Genomic DNA, 7,005 nt, shown 5'->3' with positions numbered 1-7,005 from the left:
TGGCAAAACCTTTAGAGAGAGTAATTTGATGATTTATACCAATTTTGAAATACTATTTACCCCCGCAATTCCTCTTCTGGAGCTGTGTTTAGCTGCATGTGTATAAAATTATGCATGTGAGAGGTTATTTGTTAAACCATTTTTCTAATACTAAAAGACCAAAGCGGGTTAAATACCGAGGATAGGTACCTGTTAAACAGATTACAGTCAATCTACATAAAGGAAAAATCTAGAACTTAAAAATAGGACCAAGGAAGCTATTTTTGTTCTCATTTGAATGAGCTCCAAGGTCTTTTGCAAAGTGAAATAAGCATAGCCCCAAATAATGGGTCTATTATTCTATGCTTTGTCTAAACCTGGCAAAACATATACATTTGTTTGTCCATATGTACATATCATTTCTCAGGAGGTACAGCAGACGTGGATGAAGTTGATGATTTGCAGGAAGGGGTACGGGGTGACTTCAAAATGTGGGGAACTGAAAGGGAAAATATCGCTGATAATTTTGTATTTTTGGAATCATAAGCCATGTAAACCTTAATTCATGTTATAAATAAATACCTAAGCTGATTAACATTACAAGGTTGAAAAGGATTCATTGGATAATTATGCTTGTAAAACTAAGGTTTTCACCCTTAAAATAACTGAACTCTTCCATCTATATAGACAATAACAATAACAGAGAAATGACTAACTTTCAAGTATAAATCTGAGTCTGCTGCCAAAGCCAACGTGGCAGAAAAGGTGGTGTAAAGCTTTAAATCAGAAAAGTGTGGGTTTAATTCCATCACCGTTACTACCTACTATTTGATTTTTCACAAATGATTTAGTCTTCCTTTAATACAGTTTGGTGGTTATGTCTATAGGTTCTGAGTTCAGAATTCTGAGTTCAAATTCAAGGCCGTCATTTACCAGTTGCTATCAGAGCCATTTCCTCATCAGAAAGATGGACACAGTAAGGATAGTGCCTGGTGGAGTTCCCCGGTGGTGCTTTGGTTTAAGCACCTGGCTTTGTCACTGCAGCGGCTTAGGTGGCTGCTGTGGTGCAAGTTCAATCCCTGGCCTGGGAACTTCCACATGCCACAGATACAGTTAAAAAAAAAAAAAAAAGAATAGTATCAGGCACACAGTTTGTAGTAGTAGTAGTACTATTATACTGCTTTTTAGGGCCGCACCTGTGGCATATGGAATTCCCAGGCTAGGGGTCGAATTGGAGCTACAGCTGCCAGCCTGCACCACAGACACAGCAACGCCAGATCCAAGTCACATTGCAACCTACACCACAGTTCATGGCAACACCGGATCCTTCACCCATTGAACGAGGCCAGGGATGAACCCGCATCCTTATGGATCCTAGTCAGATTCCTTTCCACTGAGCCACAAAGAGAACTCCCTTTTTACTTTTAAATTTTCTTTTATTTTTATAGCTGCACCTGCAGCATGTGAAAGTTCCCTGGGCTAGGGGTCGAATTGGAGCTGCAGCTGCAGTTGCAGCCACAGCAATGCCAGATCAGGGCCACGTCTGCGGCCCATGATGCAGCTGTGGAAACACTGGCTCTTTAACCTACTGAGCAAGCCCAGGGATCAAACCTGCATCCTCATGGGCACTATGTCTCATTCTTAACCCACTGGCACCATGGGAACTCCAAGTTTGGTTATGATAAATAGGTGAGCTGATGCAGGTCACTGCGCCCTCATCCCGGGTGGGCGGTGGAGTTGTCCTCACTTGCCCTCTCCCTCCACACCGTGGTGTGATGGGCACATGTAAACATCCCACCCCTCACCCGTCTCCTCTGCTGCCCTCCCACCTGCCTCCTCCTGACCAGGTACCAAAAACAGTGCCCTGTTCTTCAGAGGCACTCAAACCCTCGTGGGCTTGAAATCCAATTAAACAAATAATATTGGGTAAAAAGCTGTTACCAAGCACAGTAAAACAAGGAAGGTCTTTGGAAAGCTAGGGGCAAATTCTAGGTCTGCCAAGCAGACTCCTGCCTTCTCACCTCCTTCGAGGGCGATGCAGGCTTGTGTTAAATGGCCCTGCCAAATGACATAATTCACTCCTCTTGAATAAATGACATTCTTTATTAGGGACTGTGTGGTACACATAGGTGGAGGGGCGGGCGGGCTTCTGAGTGGCCTAAATGAACACTCCGAGGAAACTAAAATTGGAGCAATTTGCTGTAATTTAGAAAGAAGAATGAGTGAATGAATGCATGCTCTGCGGAAAATTATATATTTTATTTGAAGGTAAGATTGCCCATCTCTAATCAAGCCTTAAAATCTGAATTAGGATAAATTGTGCCATAATTATTTTCTTAGAAGAGAACAAAGAAGTTTTTAAAGCAGCCAATATTCCCCTTTGAAGCTTTCAAAATGAAGACACTCACTTTGTGGCAAATTCATGGCTTTATTTGCTTCTGTCTCATAAAGACCCCAAGTTCATTTAGCCAGATTCTGCATCTTTGACATTAAAAGCGCTGGCGCAGGTTTCGTCTTCCCAGCACATCTGTGGCATTTGTTTTTGGTCCTCCTGACCTTCAAGCCTTTAATTAAGCAAAAGAAACTAGCTTACTGGTGATAATGACTTGCTTAAATCCAGGAGTTCTTCATTATTGTGTGTGCTTGAGGCTCGCATGCACGTGCGTGCGTGCGTGCGTGCGTGTGTGTTGGGGCCGAGGCAGAGGAGGTGAGCTCAAGAAAACCAAAGTGAGTACAGGTTGTTTGTCTTCTGCTCTGATGTTCAAGAGTTTCTTTGGACCATATTGACCTTTATTCTCAGGAAAATGATTGATTTATACACCTGGGGAAAGCTCTTCAAATGGTTTCCCTCCACATTAGCAGAAAATAGTATTCTTTCCCTGCCTTTTATTCAAAATCATTCCAAAGTTTTTTATCTAGCCTATTGATCTAATTGTGCCTGAAGATTATAGTTCCATTGCTATAAAATTAGTGGAAGTACAGGAGCTCCTGTTGCGACTCAGCAGTAATGAACCCAACTAGTATCCATGAAGCTGTGGGTTTGATCCCTGACCTCACTCAGTGGGTTAAGGATCTGATGTTGCCGTGAGCTTTGGTGTAATTCACAAACAGCTCAGGTCCCGCATTGCTGTGGCTGTTGTGTAGCTCCAATTTGACCCCTCGCCTGGGAACTTCCATGTGCTGCAGGTGTGGCCCTAAAAAGACAAAAATAAATAAATGAATGAATAAATAAATAAATAAATAAATAAACTTAATGGAAGACCTGCCATCCTGTCCTCCGGCCCCTCCCCCAACACAGGAGAATCAGTTTTTTTGACTCTCTTGTATTAAACCAGTAACAGGCTGGCATCTACCAATTACTCTTTAAAAACACCAGGAAAAACCTTAACAATGTGTGGCATCGTGTTACAAGAAATGCCCTTCTCTTTTTTTTTCAGAAAGTGCGTCTACACACTTGATCTGATCCCCCCCAGCCCCTGTGACCCAGTCTTAACGCTCTTTTCTTTTATCCAGTCTTGAGGAAGTACGCAGACAGTCCCAACCTTGCACACGTCTGAGCACCAAGTGGTGGAGGGAACATAGGCTTCATGAGGTCAGAATCCAAATCCTGGCAACAGCGCAGACAAGCTGAGTGGAGTTCTGCATAACCTCCTGACCCAGAGGCCACACAGCAGCCGTCATTAGAGCTGCCATTTGCAGGGGCCATGGGCGAAGCAGCTCTTCAAAGGGCACATCAGCTCCTGGCATCCCCAGAGCCTCACGTGAGGCAAGCACAATTCTGGCCTTCGAGTCCCTGATAGAGACAGTGGAGCCTGGGAACTTGTTCAGGATCTCAAGGCTGCCTATCGATGGAGTCCGGTGTTTGAATATGACACTGCCGCGGGCCCGTCCTTATGCAGTGTGTGCTCTATCACAGTGAGGGGTAAACAAGATCAAACATAAAGCACCAAGGACATTTGTGACAGAGAAACGTTTCAACCTGTGAAGTTCCCTTTGCCATTCTGTTCTCCAAATTGTGTTGTTTCTGCTCATAGAATTTTTCTAATTTTAAGAACTCCAAAGTCTTCTGGCACGATGCCATGAGAGCTGACATATCCGTGATCACAAACCACCTGGTAGCAATCGAAACATCAAGCAGCGTTTTTCCATGATATGCTGTTAGCCAAAAAATCAAAAGAAACAAACCTGATCAAAGTTATGTCAATTCTAGGTAACATGACAGAATGTGACTAACCTTCTGAAAACACAAAACTGTTCATACTTCCCTTCCAAACATACTCCACCCATCTCTGCTCCTCAGAGGACAGTGCTCAAGGCCTTTAGGAGGGAGTTCCAGGTCTTCCAGGACTGCGCCCTCACCTCCGTCCCCAGAAGCCACCCCCTCTCGAGTTACCTACCCCAGTAAAGGCAGCAAACTGCAGTGAGTATGGTCTAAGCGTTTGAGATGTATTAACTCAGGGAACGCCTGCAGCAGCCTCGCCGGGAGGTGGTTAGCATTATGGCCATGAATACTACGAGATGGACTCTTTGCTACAGACAGTGAATGAATCGCAGGGCTCTCGTAGAACAAGACGCCCTCCCAGGCAGCCTGGTCCCAAGGTCTGCGTGCTGGGCAGGTCCCAAACCCTTGCGCCCTCAGCCCTGTCTGGCTGCGGGTACTTCCTGGAGCAGTTCCTGATCTTATGACTCCTTCCTTCTGCACTGTTGGCCCCCTCCACCTTTTCCACCTTGGGAACTCCTGTTTAGCTCAACATTTACTTTAGGTTGTTTCCCTTGAGACAATATTCTTTTTTTTTTTTTTTTTTTGTCTTTTTTCCTATTTCTTTGGGCCGCTCCCGCGGCATATGGAGGTTCCCAGGCTAGGGGTCGAATCGGAGCTGCAGCCCCCGGCCTACGCCAGAGCCACAGCAACGCGGGATCCGAGCCGCGTCTGCAACCTACACCACAGCTCACGGCAACGCCGGATCGTTAACCCACTGAGCAAGGGCAGAGACCGAACCCGCAACCTCATGGTTCCTAGTCGGATTCGTTAACCACTGCGCCACGACGGGAACTCCCCCTTGAGACAATATTCTTAACTAGTTCACCTAATAATCACTTTTTCCCCCTTTTTCTGTATTGTATTGTTTTGTATTGTATTACATTTGTGTGTGTGTGTGTGTGTGTGTGTGTCGCTCTCTTTCAGTGCACCCACAGGCCACGGGATGCATTTATTTACATTCCTTTTTCTCCTACTAGACTCTTCACTTCCCAAGTATCAGGGGCTGTGATTCTCCAGCCGCAAATATGTGAACTACAAGCCGTTCCGGGAATGTTTGTGGCATGAATGAATGAAGACACACATAACACACACAAAATAAAAATGTAGAGATGTAAGTGAATAGATAATCAGAACTAGGAAACTGAAATTTCTGACTAGAAAAGAACAGATTTCAGGCTTCTATTGCTTTTACATTTTTCTAACAAATTCTCGTTTAGATCTCTTTTTATTGTATCTTTCCCTTCTTACTGGTTACTATTTTATTCATTGTAACAAAAATTATTATCTTAATGGAGATACACTATTTATTGATATGAATATTTAAAAAATAGTAAACCTCCTATAAAGACTGGTTATTACTCAAGGTTTTAATATAATCACTGGAGAGAAGGAAGAGGAAAGGGGCAATAAGGAGTAAGGGCATAAGAGGTATAAACTATTAGGTATAAAATAAGCTGCAAGGATATATTGTAAAATACGGGGAATATAGCCAACTTTTTATAGCGACTATAAATGGAACATAAGCTTTAAAAATTGTGAATCACGGCATTGTACACCTGTAACATATAATATTGTACAGCAACTATATACTTCAGTAAAAATGTAAAAAAGAATGTGACATAAACTCTGAAAGCAATTCAAAAGATGACATAAAAATTATACGGTGTTCCTAAGTAAGAAGTTCTGCTGTCTCTCTTTTTTTCCCCACATGGATGGAAAATAGTTAAGGAATTCTGAGAACTCTCCCCCCATTTTCCCAGGTGGTATGATATGTGAAGAATCTAACTTGATTTTGTCAACCTCCCCTTCCCCACATTACAGATGCTGAGCGGACACTGAGTGGAGCTGGTCAGGTGATCAGACAGGGGCTTTGTTAATGGCACATTTTGCAATGAGCCTTCTTGGCGAATAAGTCGGGACCGGATCAGGTGACCAGTCTTAACTTAAATACATATCCCCAAATCCACATTTCTTACATGCTTTCTGTAAGAGCCAGAGTTTAAACAATTACACCTTATTTATAAGATAATCCAGTTTTGATTTGGAGAATAACATATGCAGGAAAATATACATATATGAGCACACCCATGCACACACAGGGTGGGAGGGTGTATTTCTGTTTCCCAACAATTACTCTTTTCTGTGCTCTAAAACAACAATACACTTGATTTCTCTTATGATGTACAATGATGTTTACCTGTATAATATGTTCATCTCTTTATCTCAAGCTTCATAGGGAAGCCAGTCATTGCTCTCTGTGCCCCCAGTGGCAGCAGAAAGCTTAGAAGTGACGGCCCTCAAGTACATGCTTGTGAAAATAAAATTTTTTATTTATTTTAGCAAATAACTACATTTACCTATTTAAATTCAGACAAAATAAAGTACTAACGGCAGTTACACTTACTAATTTAAATTCAGGTAAAGTACTAACACCAAGCACTAAAATTTTGTTTTACTTTCCTTCCATCATTTTCTTCTGCAACCTCTTTACTCATCATCAGCAAACGATTGTGATTTCTAACTTCTTAAAATTTAACATGTTATGTTTATGCATATTTCTGTATCCGTAAAATTTTTCGTGTAGTAGATTTTACTGTTCCAAAGGGATAGGTCATGATTCCCAGAACCATTTCCAACATTTCATCAGGATACAAAAGACTGTGATGAAATTGTATTTGTCATGTCTAATTAAGAGTATAAAAATAAATGAGCTGAAAGGATAATAATTGGTGGTCAGATTTTCTCTCTATTTTTTGGCCACACGT

Source organism: Sus scrofa, chromosome 3 (assembly GCF_054392235.1).
Source record: "Sus scrofa isolate SSC_HxYL_T2T_F1_AM1 chromosome 3, Sscrofa_HxYL_maternal_Yorkshire_Landrace_v2.0, whole genome shotgun sequence".
In the NCBI taxonomy this organism is placed as follows: domain Eukaryota; kingdom Metazoa; phylum Chordata; class Mammalia; order Artiodactyla; family Suidae; genus Sus; species Sus scrofa.
The sequence above is the reverse complement of the archived record's forward strand: the minus strand, read 5'-3'. Positions refer to the sequence as shown.